The sequence below is a fragment of the Aegilops tauschii genome, chromosome 2 (genome assembly GCF_002575655.3).
Source record: "Aegilops tauschii subsp. strangulata cultivar AL8/78 chromosome 2, Aet v6.0, whole genome shotgun sequence".
In the NCBI taxonomy this organism is placed as follows: Eukaryota; Viridiplantae; Streptophyta; class Magnoliopsida; order Poales; family Poaceae; genus Aegilops; species Aegilops tauschii.
This window is the reverse complement of record NC_053036.3, coordinates 131,301,312-131,326,051: the sequence shown is the minus strand read 5'-3', so window position 1 is coordinate 131,326,051 and position 24,740 is coordinate 131,301,312.

Sequence of the window (24,740 nt, the reverse complement as noted above, 5' to 3'; positions counted from 1 at the left end):
ACACGATGTTTACCCGGGTTCGGGCCCTCTCTATGGAGGTAATACCCTACTTCCTGCTTGATTGATCTTGATGAATATGAGTGTTACAAGAGTTGATCTACCACGAGATCGTAATGGCTAAACCGTAGAAGTCTAGCCTGTATGACTATGGTAATGTCCCCTATCCGGACTATTCCCTCTGGTTTATATAGACACCGGGGGGATCTAGGGTTTACATAGAGTCAGTTACATAAGAAGGAATCTTCATAATTGGTCGCCTAGCTTGCCTTCCACGCCAAGTAGAGTCCAATCCGGACACGGGTAAAGTCTTCGGCCTTCATGTCTTCACAGCCCATCAGTCCGGCCCAATGGATAATAGGTCGGATGCCCGAGGACCCCTTAGTACAGGACTCCCTCAAACGACACAGAGGCAGGGAAGACTCGGCAGTTGTTTCCCACGCGGAGGGGAGTACAACTGTACGAGGGTTTACTGGTTCGTCTGCAGTCGCCGGAGAATAACAGCAGGTGTGGGTGAGTAGAGGGATGGCTAGGCAGCGATGGGAGTACGGTGGGGCGGTGAGACCTGCGCGGCAGCACAGCCGGCTGGGGGGAGGAGGGAGCAGGCAGTCCCCGGCGCTTGTTTGAGCGGCTGGAGCAGGAAGAGCAGAGATTGAAGAAGCACAACGGTCGTTGGATGGAAATCCAACAGTCACTGCTTGTGCGTCAACCTTTTATTTAGGAAAGCCTCAAATCTGTGGAAAACAGCATACAGCCCATCTGCCATTATTTCTAATAATTTACAGCCAATTTGCTAATTCTTAAGGTTTTTTTGGAGCCCATATTCTTTTTGTTAGCATTACAGCCCATATTGTGGCCACGGTTAAAAAATTAAACGAAATTTTGCATATTTCGGTGCGGTCCGAACTGTTTTTAATCCCAAAATTTCGAGTCACATTCAAACTGATTTTAAAAATAAATGTATATCAATATAAAATCCAACAAATTGTCCACGCATAAAAATTAATGCAATTTAAAATCTCGAAAAGAAAAAAAGAAATTTGAAACTAATTGCCGGTTTGATGTGTTTTAAAAATGTACAGCCCATTTCTCATTACTGATAGGCCATTTTCTCGGCCAGCCGAATGAAGCTCTCCTCGTCTTGAAAGATTTGCAGCCCAACAGGCCTGACAAGGCGACTTACTTGGCAAATCACAAAAAAACAGGGCTGTGGCCGTGGACCCAGCTGGCAGCCTCTCCACGTACAGTACTCTTCCGATGGAAGTCGGCCGTTGACCACATCGACCACGCCGCGCCGAGAGCACCAAGGCGGTGGACGACGGCGAGCCCTAGGAAGGGGACGACGCGGAGCCGAGGAAGACGCGGCAGTGGATGCCCATGCGGAGAGGAGTACGAGGGTTCACTGGTTCAGCTGGGGCGTGAGGTTGCCGTCGCTGTAGAATAATAGGGGGTGTGGGTGAGTAGAGTGATGCCCTGGCCAGCTGTGGGACTAGTAGGGGCGGTGAGGCCTCCGCGGCATCACAGCCGGCCATAGGAGGCAGGAGCACGCGGCACGACTAGCGCTGCTTTGGGCGGCTGGAGCAAGAAGACCAGAGGTTGAAGAAGCACTATGGGCGTTGGATGGACATCGTATGGTCACTGGAGCTAGAATCGTTCATATTGACTAAGTTGACAAAGCTCTCCGTCCCTGGCAACTTAGTAGGCCCACAAGTCAGCCACCCACTATGGTGGGTCCCAGCTAGCAGGGGGTATTCATTTTTTTGTGCGTAATAAGGAGGCACTTCCTTGCATGCGAAGATATAGCTGGTGGGTCCGACCTGTCAGCGGGGGGAACGTTTCTTTCACGAAATACAAAAGCCCTTCCCACGTACAGTCCACGTACAGTGCGTAATAAGGAGGAACTTTCCTTGCGTGCGACCATGGACCTCGTGGGTTCCAGCCGTCAGGCTCTCCACGTAGAGTCCTCTTCCGACGACTCTCGTATGTTGACCACGCCGCGCCGAGCGCACCGACGCGGTGGACGACGGCGAGGCCCCAGACTAGAACGACTCGGAGAGGGGAAGACGCGGCAGTGGATTCGCGGACGAAGAGGAGTGGGAAACTTGACTGGTTCGGGTGCGGGGTGGGCTTACACTCGGCAGAGAATAACAGGAGGTGCGGAGTGGAGGGATGGCCTGGCCGTTGGCGGGGTAGCGTTTCGTTGTGGAGCGCAAAACAACGCCGCTGGACGCCGAAGGCTGGAGCAGGCGGTCCCGTCGGCGCTGGGGGAAGAAGACGAGAGATTGAAGAAGAATGCCGACCGTTGGATGTAAATCCAATGCCTTCTTAGGCTTCGACCTACTGGCCCACATGTCAGCCAGTCCATTTGTTTTTTTAGTCCATTTGGTGGGCTGGGTGAAACAATGATGTAGCATCTATGCAGCCCGTTTATATATATGGTAGAATTTAAAGCCCATTTGCATTTTCTCGAAATCCGCGGACTTGCTGGGCTGGGTGAAAATATCATGTTGGACTAGACGGAGAAATGTTATAAAAACATAAACACATGATTGCACGTCTATTACTGCATTGGTCAGTAAAATCTTTGCAAGCTTATGTACGCAATCATGGGAGTTAACTTGCCAAGTTATATATAAACAATTATTATTATTATTTTGTAAGAACTTTCAACTTACGAAATAAAATATCATTTAAATTTGATGAGTTAATAGTACGTGGGGTATTATTATGTTTTAGGCTAGACGTGGGATAGTTGAGTTGGTTCTAGGGAAAAGTACTAGGAGAAAACTCAGTTTACATCGAAAAAGAAATTGGGAGAAAATTCAGATATAGGATTAATGAAAACGAAAAATAGAACTGAGTTGTGCGTCGTCTTGAAAAAACAAACATAACTTGGGCTGCTCACGTTATAGACAAGCTAGGTTGGGAGGCCCAGAGGCCGCTTGATACCTGCTGGATCCAAAAAATGTTGAAACATGTCGTGGGCTGCCCATGTACTAGGCCATGGACCTGGTGGGCCCGGGACTGTCAGCCTCTCCACGAACAGTTGTCTCCCGATTCCTCTTGTTTTGCTGACCATGTTGGGAACGATAGACAGCGGGGCCGCGGCTAGAGCACCAAGGCGGAGGACGACGTCGAGACCTCGGACCGAACAAACCGGAGTGGGGGAAGACGCTGGCGGAGGGGAGTACGAGGGTTGACTCGTTCGGGTGTAGGGTGGGCCGATGGAGCTACCGCCGCCGGACAATGTGTTGTAGTAGAGGGATGGCCTGGCCAACAGCATAGGCTATGATGGACAGCCGCTGTATAGGAAGAGGACGAAAGATCGAACAAAATAAAGAAATACAAATGGATAGGTGGTTGGTCCCATATGCCTGTGTATGAGACCTGCTGGGTCCACCTGAGGAGGGGAATATGTTGGGAGGAAGGAGATTCAACGCACGGTAGCCGAGTGAACTAGTTTTTTTTAACGGACAAGTGAACTAGTTACATACATAAGCAAATAGCCACTAAAAAAGCAAACAGGTTAATGGGTTCTTAAAAGAAATATTTCAGACAAAACAGATAATTACGACACATAGGCTAATGCACGAAACACTCAGATGAGAAAGGTGCTTATAAATAGATAAAGTACAACATCTAGACCTTCCTGGCATGCTTGATCATGACGTTGCGGCTGTCCGTGTACTCGTCGGTTACGGGAAGCAGACACACCCTCATGTCCAAGATCTGCCTGTACATGTCGTAGCATGCGTATGCGTCCTTGGCCGCATAGGTTATGTAGGCTAGATTCAGAGGTACCTCCCACGTGTTCAGGTCCTTGGTATCGTTGACTTCTTTCATGTTGGCGTATCAGGGGTCGATGATGGTCTCAGCGAGGTCAACCACGGAGTCCTTCTCCTTCCCGTTGCTGATGATCTTGTATTGCTTCTGGATGTCGACAAGCTTGTTGCACCAGATGGCCGAATCATCGCGTTCTTCCTTCTTTCCACCGTAGTGAAGGTGCAGTCGACGTTGCCGATGAAACGGGCGAATGCTCCAGAACCTCTGATGGCCCTACAGAAGTGGTAGATGAGAACCTCGTCCCACACACATACATGGGCAATGGCGATCCACTGGTCCCTGTCAGGATATGAATGGATGGCACAAGGTCTAGTCCTGCAACCTTGTGCTTTCTCATCCTGTAGGTACTGCTTGAACTTGGCGAGGCAGAGCTTCACCAAGTCTGGATCGTTGGTGTACATCACATTCAACTTGGTGCAGCCATAGGACTAAACGGCGAACTCAAAGGGGAACTCCTTGCTGAAGTCCATATCCAGCAGGCTCACCCCTCGGATCACCATTGGAGTCTCTTCAAGTGAACGAGTGTGTAGGCGGCGGCAGCAGTTCGTTTTTCACCTCTTGGGGAACTGGATTCAACAGTAAACTGGGTGTGTACAGGCGACAACAGTTACTACCCCTCCCTCGTCTGCTGCACGCCCGGCAGAAGATGCACCCTCGGCGCATTCAAACGCCTCCATTAAGAAACCTACTCCGGCCACACGTCGGTTCATGAGCGGGTCTATATTGGTACTGTAATAACAGGAGTTAGTGGTCACTTTACTTAAATTTAATTAGCTTTAGTAGAAATTTATACTTAAAACAAGCAATGCATTCGCTCATTCTATCAGTGCCACAGGATCAACATGCACAACAATTAGAATTATTATTCTCAGGACGCACATGATCAACACATTTGTCGCACTTTCACAAAGATAATACTACCAAATTTGAATTGTTTGTTATGGTTGTTGTCCTCTGCATCATCATGCCGTGTTTCCCAGCTTGCAAGATTCAGAACCAACATATAAGATCCAAATAATAAGTACAACAAAGATGCCTACACATCTCATTGATTCCCAGCTTGCAAGATTCAGAACCAACAAATAAGATCCAAATAATAAGTACAACAAAGATGCCTACACATGTCATTGATTCCCAGCTTGCAAGATTCAGAACCAACAAATAAGATTCAAATAATAAGTACAACAAAGATGCCTACACATCCCATTGATTTCCAGCTTGCAAGATTCAGAACCAACCCATTAGAGCCTTTTGATAAAGTGAATATCGGGATTAAATCCATCTTGGCTAGCCATGTCATACAATCGAAGAACTTGGTGAATGCTCTTGACCATCACAACATTTGTAGTTGAGTATTCCTGTTTGCACAGCACAAACAAGAAAGCATGATTTCACTTAAATTAGCCTCCTTCACTACAAAAAAAAAGACACATGCGTGACATTTTGGGCCGAACGAAATTTTTTCTGTCATACATATGACACTTCTATGACGATAATTGTGACAAACCCGGTATCATCATAGATGTGGTGGGCTCCTACTTCTATGACAAAAAATCATGACAGAAAATGGGCTTTTCGTCCTGGGCGGGCCGGAGACGCAGTTGCATGACATTCATTGGGCCGTCCATGACGGAAAAAACCGTGGTAGAAGCAAGGGGGAGGAAAATTTCGGGGACTTCCCGGTTACGGTGGGACGTCCGGGGCCGAGCGATGCGCGTTTCTCTCGTATAGGTACGCGCGTGTGTGCGAGGCGTTGGCTCTAACTGAACCCGAGCGAGGCGTTGGGCTCTAACTGAACCCGAGCGATTGCTCTGCAGGCTACGCATTACTGAACCCGAGCGATCGATCGATGGTTGTTAACTGAACCTGATCGAGCGATTTCTTCGCTACTGCTGCTAACTGAAGCCGATCGATTGGATGAACAGTGAGTGTTGCGGGGGGGGGGGGGGGGTTGGATGAACAGTGAGCGGTAGCGTTGCCTCTGGATGAACAGGACCCCGTGGTGTGGTGGAGGGCTGGATGAACAGTAGACAGTGGAGGGGTGCACGTGGAGGGGTGGTTGAACAGTAGCCGGTGGAGTAGCGCGCGGTGGAGGCTGGATGAACAGGAGCCCGTGGAGGCTGGAGGAGGTCGACAGTAGCCCGTGGAGGCTGGAGGAGGTCGACGGTGGAGATGAACAGTATCCCGTGGAGTCCTGTTTAGCGGTACGCCACACCCCTCCCGATGAACAGGACCCCGTTTCGACCGTAGGAGGTCTGTTTCGTCCGTTTTGCGGTACGCCACACCCCTCCCGATCAACAGGACCCCCGTTTCGACCGTAGGAGGTCCGTTTCATCCGTTTTGCGGTACGCCACACCCCTCCTCATCAACAGGACCCTCGTTTCGACCGTAGGAGGTCCGTTTTCTCCGTTTTGCGGTACGCCACACCCCTCCCAATCAACAGGACCCCGTTCCGAAAGTAGGAGGTCCGTTTCCTCCATTGTGCGGTACGCCAGGCCTCGTTTCCATCGCCTGTTCCGTCCAAGCCCTCCCGATGAACACGACCACGCATTCCGTTCTGACCCAGCCGGTTGGCTCCCACGCGTTCCGTTGCCTCCCGATGAACACGACGCATTCCATTGCCTCCCCATGAACACGACGTATTCCGTTGCCTCCCCATGAACACGACGACGACGCTGTTTCTCCATGCCGACCCAGGCATGTACACGAGCCCTGGCCGTATGTATGCGCGAGTAGGCATTCGAGACCCCGCCCGTATGTACACATATGTGGCCGTATTTTCTTTCTTGCACCCTAGCCGTTGTACGTACGTGTACATGCTACGTGCGCGCCTCTACTACGACACGTACGCGCCTCTACTACGACGCGTGCGCGCCTCTACATCCACCAGTATATATGTACGTACACGTTCGCGACCCGAATGACAACGCTACGTATGCTTCGACCAGGTGGGTCCCGACTGTCAGGCACTTCCTTGCCTGCGAAGATGTAGCTGGTGGGTCCCAGCAGTCAGGGGGCGAATCATTTTTTTTGCCTGAACGCAGTTCCTTGCGTGCGAAGATGTAGCTGGTGGGTCCCAGCAATCAGGGGAAATGTTTTTTTTGCGAAATACAGTGGCCCGTTCGGTGGGTCCCAGCTGTCAGGTGCAGGAATCATTGTTTTCCGCGTAATAAGGAGGCACTTCCTTGCTGCGGCCGTGGACCCAGCTGTCAGCCTCTCCACGTACAGTCCATGTCCGATGGAAGTCGTTCCTTGACCACGTTGAGCATGCCGTGCCGAGAGCACCAGGGTGGTGGACGACGGCGAGGCCTAGGAAGGGGACGGGGAGCCGGGGAAGACGCGGCAGTGGAAGCCCGCGCGGAGAGGAGTACGAGGGTTCACTGGTTCGGCTGCGGTGTGAGGCTGCCGTCGCCGCAGGGCCTGGCCAGCGATGGGAATAGTAGGGGGCGGTCAGGCCTCCGCGGCAGCACAGCCAGCCACGGGAGGCAGGAGCATGCGGCACGACCGACGCTGCTTTGGGCGGCTGGAGCAAGAAGACCAGAGGTTGAAGAAGCACTACGGCCGTTGGATGGACATCGTACGGTCACTGGAGCTAGAATCGTTCATATTGACTAAAGTTGACAAAGGCCCCCGTCCCAGTCAACTTAGTAGGCCCACAAGTCAGCCTCCCACCATGGTGGGTCCCAGCTAGCAGGGGGGTATTCATTTTTTTTGTGTTATAAGGAGGCACTTCCGGTGGGTCCGAGCTGACAGCGGGGGGAACGTTTTTTCGCGAAATACGCTGGGCCGTCCGGTGGGTCCCAACAGTCAGGGGGGAAACGTTTTTTTCGCAAAATAAGGTGGCCCGTCCGGTGGGTCCCTGCTGTCAGGTGGAGGAATAATTATTTTGCGCGTAATAAGGAGGCACTTCCTTGCGGCCGCCTGGACCCAGGAGTCAGCCTCTCCACGCACAGTACTCTTCCGATGGAAGTCGGTCGTTGACCACGTTGACCACGCGTGCCGAGAGCACCAGGGCGGTGGTCTGGACGACGGCGAGGCCTAGGAAGGGGACGACGCGGAGCCGGGGAAGACGCAGCAGTGGAAGCCCGCGCGGAGAGGAGTATGAGGGTTCACTGGTTCGGCTGTGGTGTGAGGTTGTCGTCGCCGCAGAATAACAGGGGGTGTGGGTGAGTAGAGGGATGGCCTGGCCAGCGGTGGGAGTAGTACGGGGTGGTGAGGCCTCCGCGGCATCACAGCCGGCCACGGGAGGCAGGAGCACGCGACACGACCGGCGCTGCTTTGGGCGGCTGGAGCAAGAAGACCAGAGGTTGAAGAAGCACTACGGCCGTTGGATGGACATCGTACGATCACTGCAGCTAGAATCGTTTATATTGACTAAGTTGACAAAGCCGTTGGTACGCGTCAACTTAGTAGGCCCACAGCTCGGATTTGGGAGAGAACATATAGCCCATTTGCGATTTGTAAGAATGTACAGCCCATTTTTTAATTCTAATGCAATTTACTACATCCCATTTACAGTTTGTTAAAAGTACAGCCCAACTTCTAGCTAGGACAACGATTAATAATTTCAAACAACTGCTCAAAACAGAATTAAAAAAATTCCCACATTTTGATGGGATCCGAAATATTTTTATCCGAAATTTCTAGTCAGGTTAAATATAATTTCAAAATAAAGTTGTATTACGTTAAAATAGAACGAAATATTGCACGCGCAACAAGTAATGAAATTAAAATTTTCAAATTCCAAAAATAATATATTTTTCAAACTAATTACGTGTTTGGTGCATAGTAACTATCCAGTTATTATAATTACACCCCATTTATTATTTCTTAAAGCCCATTTTCTTGTTAAGCCTAATGCATACCTCGTAGGAATGTTTGCAGCCCAGCGGGGCGGAGAATAACAAGTTGACCCGGATATTGTGTACAACTGTCGGCCCAGTTGCATTGCTGATGTTGAAAAAAAAGGCCTGTGTAGTACAGTACAACCTAACATGGTTACTCAGTGCACATTCAGCGACGCCGGAAAGGCCCAAACAAGGCTTCTGTACAACTTTTTGAAGTGACTGAGCTCAATTAATAACTTAAGAAAAAAGTTAGATTACAGTGGAACCTAATTAAAAGCTGTCACAAGCAAATAAATAATTCAACGGGTCCCACTTGTGCGTGTGCGCGTGTGTGTGCGTGTGTGTTTGTGTGTGTGAGAGAGAGAGAGATAGAGAGAGAGACCCATCGGTCGATGCTCGTAAATACATCTTTCAGCCATATGCATTGCTGATGCTTAGTAAAAACTTATATAATTGACACAATCATATAGAACATCATAGCACACTGAACTTGCATACAAAAATTTCACGCAGGCGGCACAATCAGGATGGAAGCAGTGGATCACTGCGGGAAGGGCTATATTGAAACCAACGAAGTCGTACATAACGGTTCATCGTCTTTATCAATGACGGGGAAATATCTTGAATGTTGTGCAAAGAAAACATACAGACAACACAATAAGTTCTGCTAGCACATTAAGTTGATGTACAGCCCTTTCTAAAAAAAGTTCAGGTACAAAGTTAGAACAGGTCACAATCAAATGTACTGGCATATCAGTGCTTCACACCCGTAGCTCGGATTTAACTAGTATCTGACAAGATTCAATTGTTACCTCAAATTAGAGCACATCCAGGCAGCCAGCCTTGCCTCTTCTCCCAAAGAAGCAGTGGCCTCCGCCGCGCGATGGAGTAGGCCCTGTGCCATCCATCGTTCCGAGCAACACCGGGAAAGTCTGACGTTGACTCCTGTAATGGACGTCGTCGACGGACCCTGGCACCAGCGGCGGCGGCAGGACTTCGATTGATGGATTGACCACTTCTTCGACATGCACGAACACTCGATACAGGTACATCCCTAACGTGGTCCGCGGTGGCCTTGGTGGCGACGAATAGTACAACCCCAGTTCCTGCACCAATATCTCAACACCAATCACCTTCGGTATGGTGGACGGCTTCTTCATCCATGCCATAACCGTCAGAGCCCAGCTGTCTGGAGGAACAAACATACTTACGAGCTCACCTCCAAGGTCGTTGATAACCTCGTTCATGGACTCGCTGTTCCAAGCACGTCGAGGCATGCCGTGGAAGGTAAGCTTTGTTAAAAACTCAAGCTCAGAGGGCACCGAGCCCCATCCTGGGTGCCACCGATCAAAGCTCACCAGCGCGCCATCGCAGAACAAACGCCGGGAAGATTCGAACACATGACTACAGTCGAAAGTTGTCTGGAACCTGACGAAGAAATCAGCCGGTGGCGGACAGACTTCGACGAGCAAGTCACTTATTTGGATGACGTGCGCAATGCCAAGAGCTTTGACAAGGTCGTCCGGCGAGACGGGAGGCCGGTCGCCGTTGATGGTTACCATCAGCACTTTGGTGGCAAAACTGGTCGTCAAGCGCCGCCATGCCACTGTTGAGCGACATCACGCAGTGACCGAAGGCAGGACGGACCTCAGGATCTCTGGCTCGGAGATCCGCGTTGACCGGCGACATGATAGTGCGCTTGAGTACAGGGAGTACATGAGGGGGATTTGGGGGAACGGGAGTAGTTATCGAGATTCCAGAGGTGGGGGAGGGGCGGGAGACTGGGGATGAAAAGGTAGCTTGAATTTCGAGCACGCGCCAATATGCTCTCGGCACGCAAGCGCACGAAAACACCGGTGGCGCCCACATGTCGGCCTAAGAGTCCTTATTCTTTGTTTTTTGGAGAGCCCGGCCTTTTTTCAGGATCTTTTGAGAGCCCGGCCTGAGAGTCATAATTGACCTGTTTGGCATTGCATTACTACTCGGCCCATATTCAACGACACCTCACTGGCCCAAACAAGTGTACATCATCGAAAAGACACTGAGCTCAAATTATATAACTTGAAAAAAGGAGATATACTCTGAACACTAGAGAATGGTGATGCCCTCATTTAGCCCACCAGTAGTTCGAGACAATAAACAGTTCGAAACAATGATATATACAACATTCAAACACTGACTAGTGACTACTACTGACATAAACAGCAAGACATGATAGTTCATAAGAAGTCTTGCTACACCACCAAAACGCACCCATCTGCAGCGCTCAGACTCTCGTGATCCAGACGAGAATGACATTCTAAACAGAAGCCACTATTACATAGTAAGAGTGACATAGACGAGGATGACCAAATGACAAGGAATATGCATAACAAAGAAAGAACTACCCATCCAGAACCAGCAGCAAAGACAACAAAGTCATTCGAAGAGATGATCTAACACCATCATAATTTGCAGCCCCGATTCAGCGACCAGTGATCCGGAGACACCAGTACTCCACCCTTTCGATGCAACAGCCCAATTACCTATCAACCTGAAGGCTTGAACCACATCACTGCCTGTCGTAATTGAGACATCCAAGGATCAAAGTTAATACGGATGCCTTTGTCATTCTCACCTTCTTTTGGCTGCAGGCTGTATCCTTGACAATCAGGGGAGTTTGCTCCCGAACTCCTAGGGCTCGCCATGTAGACACAATTTTCCATAGCAAACAGAGCCTCTATGCCATCAAGGTCCTTGCCAACGGTGATCTCCTGGTTAATCAGGTAATTGAGTCCGAGAAACAGAGAGTGTGAACCAAGGCTGTTTACCCGCCTCCAACTAAAAAAATCCTAAAGGCCCCAACAAGCTGGTATCCTGCTCATAGACATAACAGCCACTGTCCGGATACTCACGTATTACACGGTGCTTGTATACAGTGGGGTTTTTGCAATATAACTTTTCCGGCTCATGTGTCCGAATGATCATCAGTCTTTTGCCGTCGTCTGATCGAGCGAGGAACCAGTTGTGCTTCCCTGTTTTTGGCAAAGGTGGTGTGATTACAAAGGACAGTAACTGTAGGGACACTGCATCATATCAAAAAGGACAGGCATTGTTAATGTAAGATCAGCATTGTTCAGAGTATGAGTAGGATAATGCAAGAAACAGCATTGATATGTCCCTGTTGGAACTGGGAGGAAAATACAGGGAAATGTATATTGGGTTCGACAATATAGAAGTGTCATGCATGGTTATACTCATGTTATCTCGCAATTGATTCTTCACAGGAAACTACCATGTCATGCATGTTATGTACTCCCTCCGTTCCCAAATATTTGTCTTTCTAGGCATTTCAAATAGACACAACATACGGATGTATGTAGACATATTTTAGAGTGTAGATTCACTCATTTTGCTCCGTATGTAGTCACTTGTTAAAATCTCTAGAAAGACAAATATTTGGGAATGGAGGGAGTAATCATGTTCTGTCCTCACAAATAAATTCTTCAAGGTAACTAACAGACCATGCATTGTTATATACTAGTGTTCTATGGGCAAAATTTTTGTGAGGATATTATTCTAGCCATTGATTGCTGAAGGGCAAATATAGGTATGTCACATGGTAAGCATTGCAGGATTTCACTACTTCCAAATATAGAGTTCTCCATATGCACATTTACTTCCCTAATGTATGGTTAGATGAAACCAATAGTGTGGTGCATGTTTCTACATCATGAAAATGAGGAAACTAACATGGCCATTGATAGACACTCATATTTAGTAGTAGTATATAGATTACTGTAAAATAAGGATAATATCCATGTATTCCTAACCGTTTGATTATTCATGGTACAAATTGGCTGTAATGACATGGTCACAATCGCATGAATTAACTCATTCCAAATATAGCTGATTTACAGCGTCTCTAATACATTGCCATAGTTCTACTCAAATTCTGCTCAAACAGGGATATGCCAATCATCACAAAAAGTTCAAACAGTGTCATGGCGTCATCATTAACATGAGACGGAAACAACTTACACGTGTCGTCCCTGCAATACGTGGTGCCATCTGCTTTCTCGATCGCGTAGATGATGCCATTGTGTTCAATAGCATCACAGAAGTGTGTATCAGCTTTGACGATGATCCACTGCAAGCCGAGTTGTCTCCAGCTAAAGAAGGCACCGGCGTAAAGATAGGCGAGTCCGCGGTCGAACAAGGCAATTAGCTTGAAGTCTGCGTAATTCGCATGTCGTGTGGGCACTTGGCAGATTACAATCTTCTGCAAAACAAGGTCCGTCCAACTGACGTAGTAATCCAGATGACTTGGACCGTGATGGTAATACTCTATTTAATCCAACGGAGGAAGGATAATCTCATGGGAGGTCTGGAAGTTCACGAGCACCAACTTTTTACCGTCTTCTCTAAAGGCAGCCATCCAGTGGGAGTTCATGCCGACCCAGTACATACCTGCCAAGAAGTTTCGGGTGATGGTGATCGGATCGATGTTGAGGGAAATGATGTACGGCGACCCACTACATATCTGCAAAGAAGTTACGGCTAATGGAGATCGGATTGAAGTCGAGGGGCATCATGCACGCCTCCGTATCATGGTAAGCCAATCTCGCAAGACCAGATAGCAGCAAGCAGGGTGTCTTGAAAAGCTTAGGCCTCGCTTCGACGATGGACGTGTGCATGTCCCTCGAGCATGCAGCCAGCCGCAGGGCGCTCAACATATCGATACACGAACAACAGAGGTCGAGGATGTCACTGGGGAGATTGCTCCAATCGCGGCTCATATGGATGTTGCGCGGTTCGCGTTCGGCCATCGTGGAGTTTGGAAGGGGGCTTGATTTACGGGGGAGAAGGATGTCGGTGCTGGAGCGGCTAGCGAGGGAATAGTGGTACTGGGGGAGGCGAGTGAGGCGACGGTACACGGGGGCACAGTGAGATGGAGACGGAGACGGAGACGGAGAAGGAGATGGAGATGGAGTGGTGCTAGGGAGCGGAGAGGGAGACGAGGCGAGGCGCCAATGTGCTGTACATCGGCGGTGACAGACTGCACAGTGCACAGGGTGAGGCTGACTTTGGTAACCCGAACACGCCGCCTGGACTAGTGACAGGCGCAGGGTGTTGTCACTTCACTGTGAGGACCGGATGAATAGTATTTTGACCATCAAGTGTACCATAGTTGTACTACTACTACTAGTAGTAGTAGTAGGAACATGAGTACTCCAGTATTGTATAGCGGAAATAGGTCTCCCATGCTAGCATGCCTGTTCACTTCATCGTTCAGGTATCATCCATATTGTGAGCAGAACCAAATTCTCGTGCATGCCCAATCAACGCCCTGCCGCGATGCATGCAGTGGTCGTTCTGGTGCATCAAGGATGGCATGCAGATCGTTCCACACTTGAGAAGAGAGAAAATGGAAAGGTAGAACGCGGCAGCAGAGGAAGAGAACGCTGGCTAACGAGGCTGGGAGTGGATCGAGCAGGAAGTTAATGCTCCACGCCTAAAGGTTTTGGGAAAACCTGATTTTCATAAGGTGACTTATACTCACCTAAATGGAGGGAGTATTCCTTAACCAGAGAATGTTGTGTCTCCCACTCACGCACTCAAAAAAAAACTATGACACATTTTTTAATCTGTTTGCATAGGTCCCACCTATCAGGAAGGATGGGCACGTACATGAATAGGTACGACTCATCAGTCTACCCGCATAGCCTTTTCGTTTAGTCTACCTAGCCGTCTAATCAACTGCCTGCACGCCACTTCTCCCATTTACTTCTCCATTGGGAACCGATTCTCCTCGGCTTCTTCACCTCCCCTTCGTCTTCATTTGCATCCAAACCCCACTGCGTTCACATTGTTTTAACCTCTTTAAATAATCATCTACTACTTCAGTTAGACTAGCCATCTAATCCTAATTCTCAAAACCATAGCCCTCCGTTCCAGCGGTTGCAAATGGCGAAAGAGATCGAGATGCAGGTTTTTAGCGTCCAACATGTCCTCGTCGAAGGCTCGATGCACATAGTTGCCACCATCACCGTTCACCCAAGGGTTGTTCGGCAGTGGATCAACAATGTATCCAACTCCCTCAAAAAGGTAGAGACGAGGGTCATCGGTCTCGACGCAGAGTACACGGAGCGTGCCCCTGGGAAGATCCAGCGTGCCGCCGTCCTTTAGCTGTGCCTCGAAGATGATGTTTTGGTGTACCACATCATACACTCGCCCTCCATACCAGGTGAGCTTCACGATTTCTTGTCTCGGGAGGACGTATACTTCTGTGGGGCAGCCATCGAAGGGGACAAACAGAAGATGGAGCCATACAACCTTCATTTGAAAAGCATCGCTGACCTACAAACCAGAATCAAAATTCCTGTAGAAGATTGTGATGAACAGACACCATCCCTATTTGACGTAGCAAATTTTGTGCTCGGTACAAATCTTTAGAAGGGTGACGAGACGGTGGCATTAAGGTCGTTTGGATGGGAGAATTATCCCTTGACGTACGAGCGGATAAAATATGCTGCCCTCGATGCCCGTGTGAGTTTCGAGATAGCTGCAAGGTCCAAAGAGCTTGTTGCGAAGCCGTCTCCCACAGAGAATGAGAAGAAGAAGAAGAAGAAGAAGAAGAAGAAGAAGAAGAAGAAGAAGAAGAAGAAGAAGAAGAAGAAGAAAAGGCTTCACCAGCAGGAGGGCATTATGGATGGATGAACTATTTCCTCTCTTGTAAAAAAAATTATTCCCTCTCAGTGTATATTGATATAGATGGACTATTTCGATGGTGTGCATGTCTTTGGAACAGAGTAGTAGCGTGGGTCCGCTTGACTATAAGGAACTATTTATCCGCATATATAGCTTTCTCTGCTACTCCTTCCAGTGATCGGTATGCAGTGCATGTGTCCGTAGACATGAAAGCTTGTCCATGGAAGTTCAACTACGGCGACCATCACGTTTCATCTCGCGATTCCCACGCGCCTCTCCAACCCACGGCACCACGCCCCCCGACATGCGCCTCACCCCTCTCGGCCGCACCGCCCCTCTGCCTTTGTGTGCATGACATGTGGGCCACCTAAAATGTGGCGAGCTTCAAGTTTCTACCACAGCCACCCACGATTCCCACGACGCCGCTCGAACCCATGAAACCACACGTCCCCCGACCTATGGCTCACACCTCTTGGCCCCACTGCCCCTCTGCCTACGGGAGCATTACATGTGGACCAGTCACCTATCGGGTCCACATGTTATTGACTCAAAGGTAGGTGTAGTAAGGCGCTGAAGCTCAGTCCCGACAGCCTCGAGAGGGAAATGTAACTCCTGCGCCAGGGCTTGTGGTGCTCCCGCAGCACGAACTCGTGCCAAACTCGAGATTTGTTTCTTTACTATACATGCACGCAATGATTTAATGGACATTGTAATCTCAACATGTGATGGGGAGCTCTAAATTTGAATTTGAAACTTATAAAACGAAAAGATTCAAAACAAATAAACTGGGAGAGAGGGAGTATATCGTAGGATGTGTCCCATACAAAATAAGTCCCCTGGTTTGTCACCGCGAAGATGCTGTTAGAAAGGAGCACAGCGTCTTCCTACTCGTACGGCAACAAATCGGCCGCAGACAGCATGGTCCGCCTTTGACCGCCATGTGCAAGGTTCGTGCTATCTTATTCAATCTCACCGTGGTTCCATCGTACCAATTCATGCGGTGGCCCGTTGCATGGCTGATCCCAATGTTGGACAAAGGTTCTACGGGAACGGTGTCACCGTTGTAAATGTTGTGCAAATGGATGTTGGTACCCTCCCGTACATATGCAAGCCAATCTCCACTCGCACCAAGCCTAACCTGTGAAACAGTGCGCAGGGGGAGAATTAGGAAATGGACACGGAAGTAGTCTTCATAATGCATTTACTACATGATCAAACTCATCTTACCTGCTCATTGGAGGAAATCCGAGTGCCCCTCAACGTCGGCATCTCAAGGGGTGTCAACTTGCAACTACGGCCACGCTGCGCTGGAGAGACCCCCAAGGAAACATCCTCGTGCGTTCCATGGAACATCAAGATGCATTTGTATGAGTAGTTTATCTTGTGAGAGAAAAGGATGAACGAGGGAAGGACTCTAGAGATAGAGATGGACACTACTACTACTAATGTGCTGGCCCATGCGTTGCAATGGATCCAAAGTAGTAGAATAATACTTGTTCACATGCTTGAAATATAAACACTCTAGTTTTGATATACATGTGTCAGCAGACATGACAGCTTGTCCATGGAAGTTGAACCACGACGACCATCATGTTTCTTGTTTCTACCACTACCACACCCACACGCGATTCCCACGACGCCGCTCCAACCCACGGCACGACGTCCCCCGACGTGGACATGGATCCTCTGACGTGGCTATCACTGCCTTGCCCTGCTTTTCCTTCACTGACAGGTGGGACCCACGCATATGGGTCCCACATGTCAGTGACAGAATGGTAGGATTGTTCGCGTCAGGGGATCCTCATCCCCCCGACGTGCCCCTCATCCCTCTCGGCCCCACCGCTCCTCTGCCTTTGTGTGCATGACATGCGGGCCAGCTGAACTGCGGCGACCATCAGCTTTCTACCACAGACACACCTGATTGGACGCGGTTTGCCTGCTCCGCTGCTGTGCTCCGATCCGTACTCCCGCACCATCGAATTTTCATCCAGCGGCTGTGACACATTTCGTCCCGGGCATCAATCCTCAGCTGGAGTACTTATGTACTACAGGTAGTACTCGCCGGTGTGGTCATCTACCCCTCGTAACGCCCCGACGCCCAGCTGTGGCACCCTCGCCACGGCCACGCCACCATCGGCTGGTTCATCTCGAACGAGTGAGTCGCGAACCACGCCACCACCATGAGAATGACATGTGGGCCAGTAGCATTTAAGGTCCGCATGTCATTGACTCATAGGACGGGCACTAAGCCGCTGAAGTTCGGTCCCGTGGGCCCTGAGAGGGAAATGTAACTCCTGCGACAGGCCTTGTGGTGCTCCCGCAGTACGAGCTCGTGCCAAAACTGGACTTTGTTTCTTACTACTACCAACTAGTACTAGTAAGGTACACGTGCATTGCACGCATGAGATTCTGGTGGTTTGTGCATTATGCTTCTACATGTGGAGCTTTCTGGATTCTAACATGTGGCAAAATCTGGTGGAATGTAAGGTTAGGCAAGTTTGATTAACTTAGGTGAGTGTTTGGTTCAAGCCACACCTTAGGCAAGCCACACTAAGGCCCCACATGACATACACACAAAAAATGTGGCAAGATTCCCTTAGGCTTGCCAACTTGTGGCTCTCATTTTGAAGAACTAATAACTTTGCCTAAGCTTAGTTGTGGCAAAGTTAGTCATGAATTAAGTTCAACCATGGAGTCTTCTAGATTATACATGTGGCAGAATCTGGTGGATGATATCCAATGGCCAGTAGTGCTCGGATTTGCCATCTTTGTACCATCGTATTGGCTTCATCCAACGACCAACTTTCAAAGTTTTTCACACACTATATAGGGGGTATAGATATAGATGTGCCGGTCCGTTGCAGATCCAAAGTATATCTATTTAGTGGAGTGCACTCTAAACACATTATCTATTTATTTTTCTCTAACCTTCCGTAGCCATGCAACCAAGCTACATAAGCTTCATGGGTGCCCCCCACATCATATTTATTCATACTATGTTGATTGAAAAAAAGATAAATCACCCAAAACAAGATCTTCCCGTTTTTTGTTCCTACGATGTTGTGACGTGCACGTACCTACTAGTTGTATAGTGGTAGTACTAGTAATATAGTATTAGGAGTACAAACTTGGTACTAGTTGGAGTAGTACTAGTACGGAATGCTCCTACTCTATCAACGAGCCCCGTCTGACACCAAATTTCTTGGCTTCCGTGCTACAGCTAGATCTTCCCCTCGTTTCTGTTTTCCAACCCGGCGGCGGGCGGGGTGTCGGTTTGCTCAACGGCGGTCCCACATGAAAGTGAAAATGCTAGGCAACACGCCTTCCCTAAGCTATGTGTCGTGCCGGACGGGCCGTGTTGTACTCCCGATTCCCGGGCGTGTGGGGGTGCGACGCGAGCGCGGCAGGCCTTTTCCTTTTACCAGCAATGTGCCCGTGCGTTGCGACGGATCCAAAGTAGTAGAATAGTAGTATTTGTTCACAAACTTGAAAGAAATCACTATTGTTTTGATATACTCCTAATATATTACTCCCTCCATACCTAAATATTTGTCTTTTTTTGAGATTTCAAATGGACTATCACATACGAATTATATAGACATATTCTAGTGTTTCTAGCAAGATGCCCGCGCGTTGCACAAAGTTGATGGAAAAGGTAAGCACAACTTATAAATTGACGGATGGAGTACTAGTTACAGTGATGCATATAATTAAGCAAAGGGATCGCACATGTCGGTATTCACTGCAACGAGAATGCAACAGCACAATAAGAATTAAGGCCACGATGATGCGATCGTAGTGGTGGTTACAGAAGGCAAGAAGAAAGATGGATCCACGAACGTACGACCTCCTCCTCCTCAACTTAGTGCGCCGGGCCACCGACCGGCGGCTAAGGAGCGGCGGCTTTTGTGGCGAGGTCGAGGTGCTTCTCAGCAAAGGCATCCAAGGCTTCCAGCCGGTTGAGGAAGGCCAACGTCGTAGCGTCCTCACTAGCCTTGTAGATACCTATGTACACGATTTGCTCGTACACGTGGATTTGCAGGGCGAGGCGCCTCGCGGCGAGCGCGACCTCCAGGTGGACATTCTTCATGGCGTCGGCGGGCAGTCGCAGGGCCACCAGTGCTTGAAAGAGGTTCCGGCCATGGAGGCCGATTAGGGTGGCAGGCAATGAGGAGCCCAGGCGCGCGGGCTGGAGGAGTACGGCGATGTCGTCCGCGAGCTTCTTGAGGACGGTGAACTTGTTGCTGGTGGCAACGATCATCTGGTCCAACGGAGAGTCGTAGTTGGCATCGACGGCGGCCATCCACCAGCCGGTCTCCAACACCGTTTGGAGACGATCCTCGGTGCCATGCCGCAGGCCGGCGTCGTGGACCATCTGGCGCAGCAGCTGGCCGCTCACGCGTATCGCCGCCATGGGTCTGGAGTGAGCTCTTTTGCGCATAGTGTAGGTGCTTAGGCAAATGCTTAGGTGCGTACGATGTGGTAGATGCATTGGAATGGAGGGGCGCCTTTATATGAGGGCAATGAGGGCAAACTGCGTTGCATTCACATCGTGCAACCTCTTTTCCCGGACTTCCTCCCATTACTTCCCTCTTGCATTAATTGAAGGAGGATGCATTGGCCGTTCAACATATCGGGAACCGCTACTCCCTCCCTCGTCTGCATTAAAGCCATATCGGGAACTGCGCCGCCCGCTGTCAAATCGAATACTCCCTCCGTCTAGGTGAGTATTAAGTCATCTTACGAAAACCAAATAGTAAACACATAGGCGTGGTGCATTAACTCTCACGTTGTTTCTTATTTTTTGACATAAATAGAGGAATCAACCAAGAAGAGATGTGGGGCTTGTATGCTTTTAATGACTTGAGACTATCAAACATGACATGCAGTGGTCAGTTCGTTGCACAAGAACAAATACAACCCACGTCAGCACACACGCATCTTATATAGCATCACATCCAATGGCTATAAAATATGAATGAGACCAAATTATATCTCATCTAGATGAGTTCTAGCAAAACTGTATTAATAATACTCAGTACTCCTGCGCCATGTATCATATATTAGTATCATGTAGTACTTTATTTATTGCCATGTATGACACTAGTACTCAACTCTCTCTCTTTCTTCATTTAATTCTATGACACCTCATCAAAATTGCTAAGGCTAGTACCATTACAACCAGCCTTAGCAAATACTAAACATTAAGTTCTCTTGTTTTCCTCTCCACCTTGGTCACCTAGACGGAGGGAGTATACTGCGCGGGCTTTTCCTGCGCAGTAGGCGGGGCAGTTCCGCCTAGTCGGTTCGACAGAGACGCGAGAAGACGAGGGAGTAGGCTGTTGCAAACGTAGGGCTATGTGATTTGACAGCGAGTTACTGCTGGACAGGTGGGGCCCCATGATTTGACTTGCCATTATCATTTTAAGTGCGGTGCTACGACCGGCGTGAGTCTCCCGATTCCTGACCACCTCCATACAGGTGCCTTTCCCAATGCTCCACCATGTAGTAGAGGCTGGCTCTTGCATGAGAGCCCACTTCTCCCCTTTTTCCTTGCCTCTCTTTCCTCCACATATGCAAAAATGCCATGTAAAGCGCACTATTGTACTTACTTGCTCCTACAGGTGCTTAAGCTTGCCACATAGGCATAAAGTCTGATGTGGCAAGTTAATCAAGAAGAGAGAGAGTAGTTTGGTGACCCAAGGAAGAAACGGTGCTAAGCGCATGTACCTAGGTGAAAAGACAATTTTGAGTCTATAGCTAATTAAATGAAGCAAACTTAGCAACACCATTTCATTGGAAGAGGTCACTCCTTGGCAAATGCAATAAATACTAGTACTCCCTGTGTCCCATAATATAAGAACGTTTTTGGCACTACACTAGTGTCAAAAACGTTCTTATATTATGGGACGGAGGGAGTACGAAGAAAGAGATAGAGAGAAGTAAAAAAATACACTTATAGCCAACCTTATAGCCAAAACCTTGTTGTAGTATGAGTGACTAAGTGACTATGTATGACATGCCAACATCAGATAGCCTAACGCACCATGTTAAATCTCCAAGGGCGCGACCGCACGAGCGACGCGACGGTCGTGGTAGGCGCGACCACGATACGGGCTGCTGGCAGCCCTTGGATCTGAGATCAAACGGTTGCATGCTAAGTTGCTAAAAATTTGCAGAATAACCCTCCAGGATAGGATATTCACCCATAGGTCTAGAATCACGCCATGCAACCGTTCAATCTCAGATCCAAGGGCTCTCGGAAGCCCGTATCATGGGAGAATGGAAAGCCACTACCCTGCCGTTCGCACGCTGGCAGTTCGCTCCTACTCGTCCCCGCACGTTCTTCAATACTACGGCGCTTCGCTCCTAGTCGTCCCGTCGATTCACATTACGGCAGTTCCACTAATCCTAACCCTCCTCCCAAATCCATGGCGTCCCAATTCTCCCCGATCGGCGGTGAGTACAAGGTTAGAACCATCACCGGCGATGAGTTCGACGTCATCTACACCCGTTCTTCCGTGACGGTGAAAGGATGCCTTTCTCGCTTCAGACGCATGTTCGAAGACTCAGATGATGAGTGGGTCGCTGGTCTAGATGTTGAGTACACCACAGTCCTGGGACGAGAGAAGGATCTAAAGGACGAAGAGAGGAAGAAGCCCGCCGTGATCCAGGTTTGCGTGCATGACTTATGCTTGGTCTACCACATATGCCATGCCGACGTTGACTGCCAGGATTTGAAGGACTTCCTCAAGAGCAACCTAGTCAAATTCGTTACTGTAGACTTTGGTAACGACAAACAAGTCCTGCGTCGGATAGGCCTCGTTGTAGGCAACACCTTCGACCTCCAGAAGAATCGGCTGGTGTCCTCTCGTCAGCCTTCAATGCTGACCCTGGCAGGAGCCATGGTTCATCCTTCGTACGGTAAACTGGAGAAACCTCCATACACGTTTCATCGTCATGCATGGAAGCGGAATGTACTAGATATAGACCACATCCACTACGCTGCAATGGATGGCTACCTTTGCTTCAATATCTACAAGGGTTGGATGAAGAGCAACAACCAAGTGTGCGGTTCAAGCAAAGAAGTATCGGCAAAGAGGAAGAGGGACAAGGACGAAGTCGAGGACGTGGACGAGGTCTCCGAGTAAGGTGGCAGTGTCGTTGCTCATGGTGGTTCTAATGCAGTGTCTACCGGAATAGTTGCAAAGTTTAATTTCAGGTGTGCTTAATTTAATTTGAGGGGTGTGTTGTGCTGAGCCCCCAGCAGAACTATGTTATGTTTCTTCTTGTTACTTTAACTCTTCAGTACGTACATACTAGTATTTCTTATATTTCATCTTTTAGTTGGTATAGTACTACCACTCGTTTCTTCACATTATATACGTACAATATATATGGCCAACATCATATAGCCAACAGTTTAGTTGTCAAAGAATTTCAGGGTGCTTAGTTTTGTAAAAGAATTCCAGGGTGCTTAGTTTTATTTGAGGGGTGGGTTGTGCACTTGTGCTGGACACCATTATTGTGACAAGCCTTTTTAATAGTACTATATGCAAAATTTGGCGATGAGCGCTCTCTATATGTACCACCTTTTTTTTTAATTTCAAGTTTTGCTCCATGGCGCAATCCATCGATACTACTACTGTACAAAAGTGGACTATATACATTTTTTAAAAGGCTAGGGGCCGGGGCAGTCTAGCTCGGTCGGTTTCACGAGAGGCGAGGGTCTTTGTGATTTGACGGCTCATTACTGCTGTCAAATCGAATAGTACTGCGCCGCCCGCTGCACGCCCGACGCATCCATTAAACCCCTCCGTTAAACCCGCATGCAAACTGAGAATCCTACTCCTGCCACACGTCTATTCATGAGCGGGCCGGAATTAAACGCAACACTGGCCGAGCTCCTCCCGTCCGCCCTCAGTTTAAACGAGGCTAGACGCCGGCCAAGCTTCTACCGTCCGCCCTCTATTTACACGAGGCCAGACAGACAGCGGGCAAGAATCGCACCCCTCCGCCGCTCCCCTATCTCCTCCTTCACCATTTTCTCCACTCTTCTGATGGCTTCCGATGAGCCGTTCTCCGGCATATTAACCGGCTGGGTGGCCCGCCGAGCCCTCCGGATACGGGCGAGGCCGCTCGGTGCTTCACCAACCTTGCTTGGCCTGACGGAGCCAGTTGCCGCCCCAAGCAGGCGCGTGGTTCAGCAACTCGCCGCTCCAGTTCAGCTCGATGAGGAGTGGCGAGTTGCTCCACGCTGGCACGGCGGCTAGCACGCCGGTACGGGCGCCGTCGCTGCCGCGTCGTACCACGCCACCAGTGGCCGCGCCTCCCGTGTCTATGGGCGCGCCTCCCGTGCTTGCGGCAACACCATGCAGGCAGAGACAGAAGTCGGGTGCGTGGAGAGCGACGAGTCGGTGGCCAGCTTCTCCGTGTCCGCCGCCATCATCAAGGAGAAGTAGAACACAGGAGGCTGCCGCAACTTGGGACCCATGAAGGCCACCGCGGAGGCTACGACAGCGGATTCAGGTGGTTTCTTTGCTGCTTCGTCTCCTCCGAGGACCTTCGTCGACCCCACAAGTGTCTGACAGACATGAGGAAGACAAAGGGATCCGCGGGCGGCCATTTAGAACTAAAATAAGTCTAGATACATCCATTTCTAGGACAAGTATTTCTGGACGGAGGGAGTATTAATTATACAAGAGAGCCGGATTGGCACCTCTTAGTTCATGTAAATGTAATGAAATCCATCATGTTTATATGAAGATCCGGCTTTTTTATATGAAATCCTTCATGCTTATATGAAATCAGTCCGTGTTTGCACGAATTTCATTTGGTTGGTTAGAGTTGTAAAAATGTATGCCGCTGGCATTTGATGTCGTCCTCCGCTTAAGGAAGCGGGAGGAAATTTGCCAGCTGCTGTTGGAGATGCTCTTTATGCTGGAAATAATAGAGTGACATCCAATCCATTTGAGTTAATTGCCTGTATGATTGTCCCTCTATAAAAAGTTAATTGCATGTACAGTGTACATGTGACTTGCAGGGTGGCTACAGCTTCGTACAGAAAGTTAAAAAGAAACAAGTTCATCCTTAATCTTGTATTCTAAGTACTCTGTGGGTTCCACTGTCAGTACAGTAGCGAAAGAAGTATATATTAAATAAGTAGAGTAATATATAATATAAAAATATAAAGTTAAAAGACAGAATTTGAACTCATGTCATCGCGTTGCGAGCATCCTGCACTAACCAGCCCAGCACATTTTTGTTGTAGACCATGCTGGAGATATATCTCCATGTCTACTCTTATATATACTCCATTCGTTCCTAAATATTTGTCTTTTTCAGATTTCAAATGGACTACCA